We start from the raw sequence: 6,612 nt of genomic DNA, 5'->3' as shown, positions 1-6,612 counted from the left end.
CCCCCGCCAGGCCTCCCCTCTTCTGGGACGCTTTCCCATATCACCCAGTTGTGACTGGGCTCCATCTGTCCTGATTCCTAGTTAAGTTCTGTTTGTATTGCATCACAAGTAATGCGCCAGCATTCGTTGAGTTGATAATAAATATGATCCGGCCCATTCCACAGTGTAAGAAACACTTTCTCCAATTTCTTGGGCTTGAACTCAAAGACTCTTTGTAGTGTTAGGTTTCAGAAAGAATAATAACTATTTAAAACCATGCACAACCTATAAATGTACGTATATATGTATGTGTATGTGTGTGTATATATATCTCCCAACTCTGGGTTCTTTGGAAGAAATTTTACCTTTGGGTTTCCTCCATTTCTTCCTGGCAGTGTGTTCAATTTTCTGCTCTCACTGAGAATCGAAAGTGGGGTTCTGGGAGCCCATCTGTGGACAGTCGGAGGACCGCAGATGAGCGCCCGCGTCGGGTGTGCCCCTCCTCTGCCCGATCGTCAGGCCCTGTCCAGGCCTGACCCTGTGGTCCTGCGTTTTTCCGGTCCGGCCGACCTGGGACTCTCCCAGACGTTCAGCCATGTCTTACCTCCCCGTCACCGTCAGCGAGAAGCGCGAGGGGCGGGGAAGCGCCAACTCCGGCGTGTCCCGGCTCCGCGCGCGGCGCCTCGTGCCCAGGCTCTGTCTGGAGTCCCGGCTTCGCGCGGCTGCTGTTCTGGCTCCAAACACGGGCGCATGCGCATGGATCTCGTCTCAGGACTAGCGAAGCTTTTCCTTGATTTTTCCCACAGTCTGCAGAGCCCGAGTTAGGGCCGCATCAGGATTAAGTAAGATTACCAGCATCTTCTCTCCGTGTCTCTTGTGTATCTTGTATGATGTGCCCTAATAACTATTGATATCAAGTTCATCCCTCAAGAAGCCAAGACCGACCTTGCGTGTCCTGCTGAGGTTGCAGTTTTATGTTTTTCTTGCAAGTAAAATCAATTGAGATAAATCTTGGAAACTTTTCCTGCACGACGAGATGGCCAGGCCCTGCTGTGGTGCTGGGTTCCCCGCTACGGGCACCCTCATGTCACAGGCGAGGCCGTTTCACCCAAATCGATTGGTCGGCCCCCGGTTCTTAAAGGTCACGCCCGGTGACATTTCGGGAAGGCTGGAGAAGGTGCGGATCGGCCGGGTGCCACCGTCCGCCGGAGCTGTTTGCTTTGAACGCTCACCCCTCGTTTACGGAGTGCTTACACCGCTGCTTAAAGGGCAGAAGCCCGGGGTGCATTTTTATCCTGAAAATGAGTCACAGCTGGTCAGCCATGGGTCAGAAGTGGTCTGCTTTGCTCATGGAAATCCTAACATGAATGGATGACACCCCAGTATGCCGCAAAGCCCCGCTCTCCATCCCGGTGACCAGGGTGTCCAGCGAAGGACGGACCGTGGCCACTGGGTTGCTCACCTGTGTGGTTGACAAGCCAGGCTGACAGGTCCATGGGGTTCTGCTGATGGCCTTTCATGTTAAGCCCGGTGCTGTAGAACAGATGGAGGGGAAGGGGCCCCCTTGACAGTTTGGGAGGGTGGGGACCTTTAAGTTATGAGGAGGCAAAAGAACAGTTTAGTTATTAGTGGCATTCTGTGTGACAGTTTGACATTCTGTAATTGTCCACAGAGACTAAGCTACTTCGGAATGGTGTTCTTGCAAATGTGTCCTATTAATTTTTTTCCCTAATAAGGAGGACCGGTCTGGTTTAAATAGTTCAGAATAATTTCACATTATTTATTAACCATCAGCAGTAGGAATGCTTTTCCTTGCCAGAGTGGTTGACTGGAGGTCTAGAAGCAAGAGTAATTGAGATCCCTGCATTTAAGAAACGCGTTTTTCATTCTTGAGAAAAAAAATTTTGGCTGGAAAATTTCTGTAACATGACTTAGCATCCTGAGAGATAATGTTGCCAATGTTTGGAAGAAGATGGGGAAAAAAAATATTTTTTGCACAAAGTAGTTAATTATTGTTTTCAGAGTAATATGTGCTCATTTTCTCAATCTGAAAAACAAAGAAGCAGAAAGAATAATCCCTCCGCTTAAAGTTCAGCACAGTTAACATTTTAATATTCTTTCCTTTTGGTCTTTTTTTCTAGGTAAATGTTTTGGTGTTTAGCTTCATTCTCCATAGACAAAGAAAACTCCCCCCACTGCATTTTCCATTGTATCCTAAGATTTTTTTATGCCATTATATGGTAATATTAGTATATAGAAAGTTTACATTTTAAAAACTGTATAACATTCCCGTAGTTTCCACTTCCTTAGGTCGGACGTTTGGTTTACCCCTGTTACAAATGCCGATGAGATAAACATCTTTGTGCAAAAAATGTGATCTCTGTTTAGGAGCCCTTTCTAATGATAGAGTCTCAGAAGTAGAATTATTGCATCAAATGGTACGGAAATTTTTACTCTTCAGGATTCGGACGAGCTTTGATGACCAGTTGAACCACTGCAGAGGAGCCCAGTGAACGAAGGTGTCTGTGTTCCAGTTCTTCACTTCTAAAAATTCCACTCGGCTCCTCTTCTATCTCCTGTTTCTTTGCGGACTTTCTTTTTCTGTTCATTTCAGGAGAGTTTGCCCTTTACTTGTTGGAGCATTTTTATAATAACCTTTTGATGTCGTCGTCAGAAAATTCCAGCATCTTTCATTTTGCAGTGGCATCTTTACCGACGTGAATTGAGATTTTCCTTATCGTTGACGTGCCAAGTAATTTTGGATTGTATCCTAGACATTTTTGATATTATGCTAGGAGACTGTTTAAATTCTACAGAGAATTTAAACGCTGCTGGGTTTAGGCTGCAAGTTTAGATCAGCCTTCTGCGGGTTGTGCTTTCATTGGTAGTTTTTGTTTTCAAAGCCTTTGCATGGTCATTCCAACCTGTCTCAGATGTATGCTACTCAGTGTCCGTGACTTGGTGGTCATCTGTCCTGTGGTTTAGTTGCTAAAGTCTTTTTTCTGCTCTCTAAGGTCAAGTTCATGCTCATATAGCTTGGGAGCGAAGCCAGGAGTTCATAAACAACGTTGTGCGGTCACTTCCCCAAGCACTGCTTTTTCTGCAGCCTCTCTTGTACTCTCTGCTTCTCTGGGCCTCTCCTTTTTGGTCCCTTTATTTGCCCTGCCTGCTGTGCTGTGTACTCCTCACTGTGGCATTTGGGACCGAGCCAAGGGAGGGCAGAGAGAGAATAAAAGCAGGGGCGATGAGTGCGTTTCTCCACTTTTTTGAGACGACAAGCTCCTTCCTACCCGCAACATTTTACGCTCTTTTGGACACTCCCGCTGCAGCTGCTAATGCTGACGTCACCGAGACCTTTGATGGCCAAGGGCCCGGGGCACGAGAGGACAGAGAAGGAAAACTGATGTGATTTCACCCCCTCGGAACTGGGTGACCTTCTCCCCACTCCTCAAGCCAGAACTGGAATGTCGGGAAGCCCAGTTGTCCACTCCAGTGACCTGGAATGTCGTAATCTGCACCTCGGCACACTTGCGGGTGGGGCAGCATTGAGTCTTGGCCGGTGGACACTGGGGGACAAACCAATGGTTCAGTCATCTCTGGTTCAGTGCGCTGCGGGGTCTGGCTTTCTTCCTGCGTTTGCCTGCTGCGGTTTACTTCACCGAATCCTCAAATGACTGTTCCACACATTCTGTCCAGCTTTCATAGCTCCCCTGAGCGGCGAGACGGGGTGCAGGGTGCTCACAGCACCTCAGCTGGGCCCGGCATGAGGAAAGGACTTTCTTTTTTCTGAAGACTCTCGCTGCGTATAACCAAATTGCTTTTCAAATGACTGTGCCAGTTCACGGTTCGTAGCACCATCCCTTGGCCAATTTCACTGCACCTCGTGAGCCTCGGAGAAGATCGTCAAAACAAAAAACTGCGCCCAGCTTTACTTAGTTGACAGCTGAGACCACAGCGCTTACTGTGGTAGTTCGTGTCCTTAGTAGTGAGTTTGAACTTCCACCTTTGCATTTATTACCTAGATATGTCTCTTTACTTCTTTTCACTTGTCAATTTGGATCCATTACCTATTAACTTGCTAAATTTAGATATATAAATTGATTTCAAGATCAAGTTTGGATATAAACAACACAGACTTCTCAAAATAGTCCGTGGCCGGTATGGGGGCTCCATGTCGCCAGGGACCGCCGTTCAGTTTGTCTCGTTGCTTTGCCAAGTGTAACTTTCCTTTCCACACGGTCCGCCATGGCTGCTGGAGCTCTGGTCACCACCTTCTTATTCCTAGCAGCAACCGGGAAGGGGGAGTGAGGAAGGAGCCGGGGGCAGTCATCGTGAGCTTTGAAAAAAGGTGGCTTTTCGGAACCTGCCTGGGACGTTTTACTTACACCTTATTGGTCAGAACTTAGATGGACACTTGGCTGTTTACACAGACGCTTGGCTGTACCTAGCTGCAAGGGGTGCTGAGAAGTAGTCTGTCCGCTTTAAAAACTTAGGGGCTGTTACTGAGAAAATAAAGGAGATTGGGTAGTGATAGGCAGTGAGAAGTGGCTGCCACAGCATTGTTTTCTTCAGAATTTTAAGAGAATATCTGTTTCTAATATACGCAAACACACAGAGGTCTAAAAAGTAAAAAGCGGATGGCTAAGGTGGTCGTCTCTGTCTTCCCTTTTCCACTCAGATAGAACCACTGTTAATAGCTTGACGAATAGTTTCTTAGGTGTCTGTCTGTCTGTCCGTGTCTCTCCCTCTCCCCTCCCTTTCTCTCTCTCTCCCTCCCTCCCTCTCCTTCTCCTCTCCTCCTCTGTCCCCACCCCGTAATTAAAAAAAAATAAGTGAGATCTTACTAAACATATCATATCATAATTTTCTTTCACTTGATAACACATCATACAAGCGTCTGTAAGTGCACCATGCAGATGACATTCCTTTAGATGGATGTACTGTAATTTACTTAACTTTTCTCCTATTGATAGACAAGTTGCCTAGTAATTTCACACTTGAAAATATGCTGCAGGGGATATTCTTGAACACATATCTTGGCATACTTTGTGCAAATATTTTTCATTGTTTTTCTAAAACGATTAATATTAAAGCTTTTTTGTTTTTGCAGATATCCTCCCAATTTGTTTTCTTTAGACTTTGTTATATTTCCTTTTTTTAGCATACGAAAGTTTAAAGTGTTATTCAGTCAAATCTGTTGGTCTTTTTGTCTTCTGTCTCTTTTAAACTAAGAAAGTAGTTGTGAGATGCTTTTTTCTCCCATATTTTTCTGAGATTTGATTTTACACTTTTAACTCTAATTGATCTAAAATTACTTTTGGCGTATGGCATGAGGTAACACTAACAGTTTTACTTGTTTTTAATGCATTTCCACCGAATTAAAGGAATTTAATTTTCGCCTTGTTAATGGCATGCTTCTCTTTAAATGAAAACTGACCAGAAATGAAAAAAATTGATTCAGTTCTACAGGTAATTTTCCATCCGTGGAGTTTGTGGGTAAAATGTGCATTGTTTTTGATCATTTAAGCAGATACAGGATTGTCCTTCAGATGTGAGGTCAGCAGCTCCAACTGCAAAGCAGATAATTAGAAACAAAGTTAGCTTGCAGTCTGAAAATGCGGTGCGGCAGCCAGACAGACGGCTGCCCATGGGGGCCGGCGGGGGCAGGTGGGGGCCGAGGCCGCCTCGTCCCCCCTCCTTCCCAAGGCGCCTTAGGACATGCCTCCTGGGCACCATCTTGCTCTCCCTCTTGGCATTTCTTATGAGAGACCACTGAAAAGGTGGTGGCAGCCAGACAAGGAATGAAACGAGCATCCATCGTGCGTGTATAAACTGTCACGTGCAGTGTGAGACGCTGCTGCACGTGTTTTCTGAACCTGGAAGCGAGTCTGTAGCATGTGCATCGTTGGCCATCTTTCCCCGAGGGGGTAGCTGACCCTGGAGAGGCGGTGACCCACGCCAGGGCCCGTGGCTGCCAGCGCTGGAGCCAGGGTGCGGCCCGCCTTTCCTCTGCCCTCCCACCCCGTCTCTCCCCTCCCCCTTGCGTCCATCCCTCCCTTTTGTTCCTTTTTTCTTAGTTACCTCATGAGTCACTTTAAAAGTTACATTTTAAATTACAAAGGTAACAGATTTATTATAGAAATTTGGAAAATACAGCACATGTGAGGAAGAAAACTATTGCCAGTCGACACCCTCGAGCAGTGTGTGCGACCGCCATCTCCCTCACTTTTTGTCAGGATGGGACATTAACGTAGGAAACCGTCCCGGTTCCCTGGGAGGGTGTGGTGTTCGCACATCCCTAGGGCGCGCTTTGCCCCCTTTCAGTTGGATCGTTATCATTTTTCTCATTGGGACCCATGTCCCATCCTCTAGGCCGTCAGACGACGGTTCTCTCCCCACCAAGAATCTGCTGCCTGAATCATAAAAATTATGTTCCCGACCATTAGAATTCCTTTTAAAATCTGTTAACTAAATTGAGTTATTTCTTTCAGCTCACTCTTTTCTGATAGCATGTATTTTCATTTGTTCTCCACAGTAGATTTGATACAGAAAACATTCATCTGTGCATAAATGAAATGTATAAATAATAATAAAGCGGACACTGGTGTCCCTTCCGGCCTGAGAAGCAAGGAG

The 6,612-nt window shown here is 46.1% G+C and overlaps 1 protein-coding gene across 3 annotated transcripts in view; it reads left to right on the top strand.

The window, feature by feature from the left end:
- Positions 1-6,612, top strand: part of MED27 (mediator complex subunit 27) — a 180,611-nt gene that overhangs the window by 25,862 nt on the left and 148,137 nt on the right. The window lies entirely within an intron of this gene.

This window comes from Pteropus alecto, unplaced genomic scaffold (assembly GCF_000325575.1).
Source record: "Pteropus alecto unplaced genomic scaffold, ASM32557v1 scaffold67, whole genome shotgun sequence".
In the NCBI taxonomy this organism is placed as follows: Eukaryota; Metazoa; Chordata; class Mammalia; order Chiroptera; family Pteropodidae; genus Pteropus; species Pteropus alecto.
Note: the sequence above shows the minus strand (reverse complement) of the source record. Positions and strands in the feature narration are given on the sequence as shown.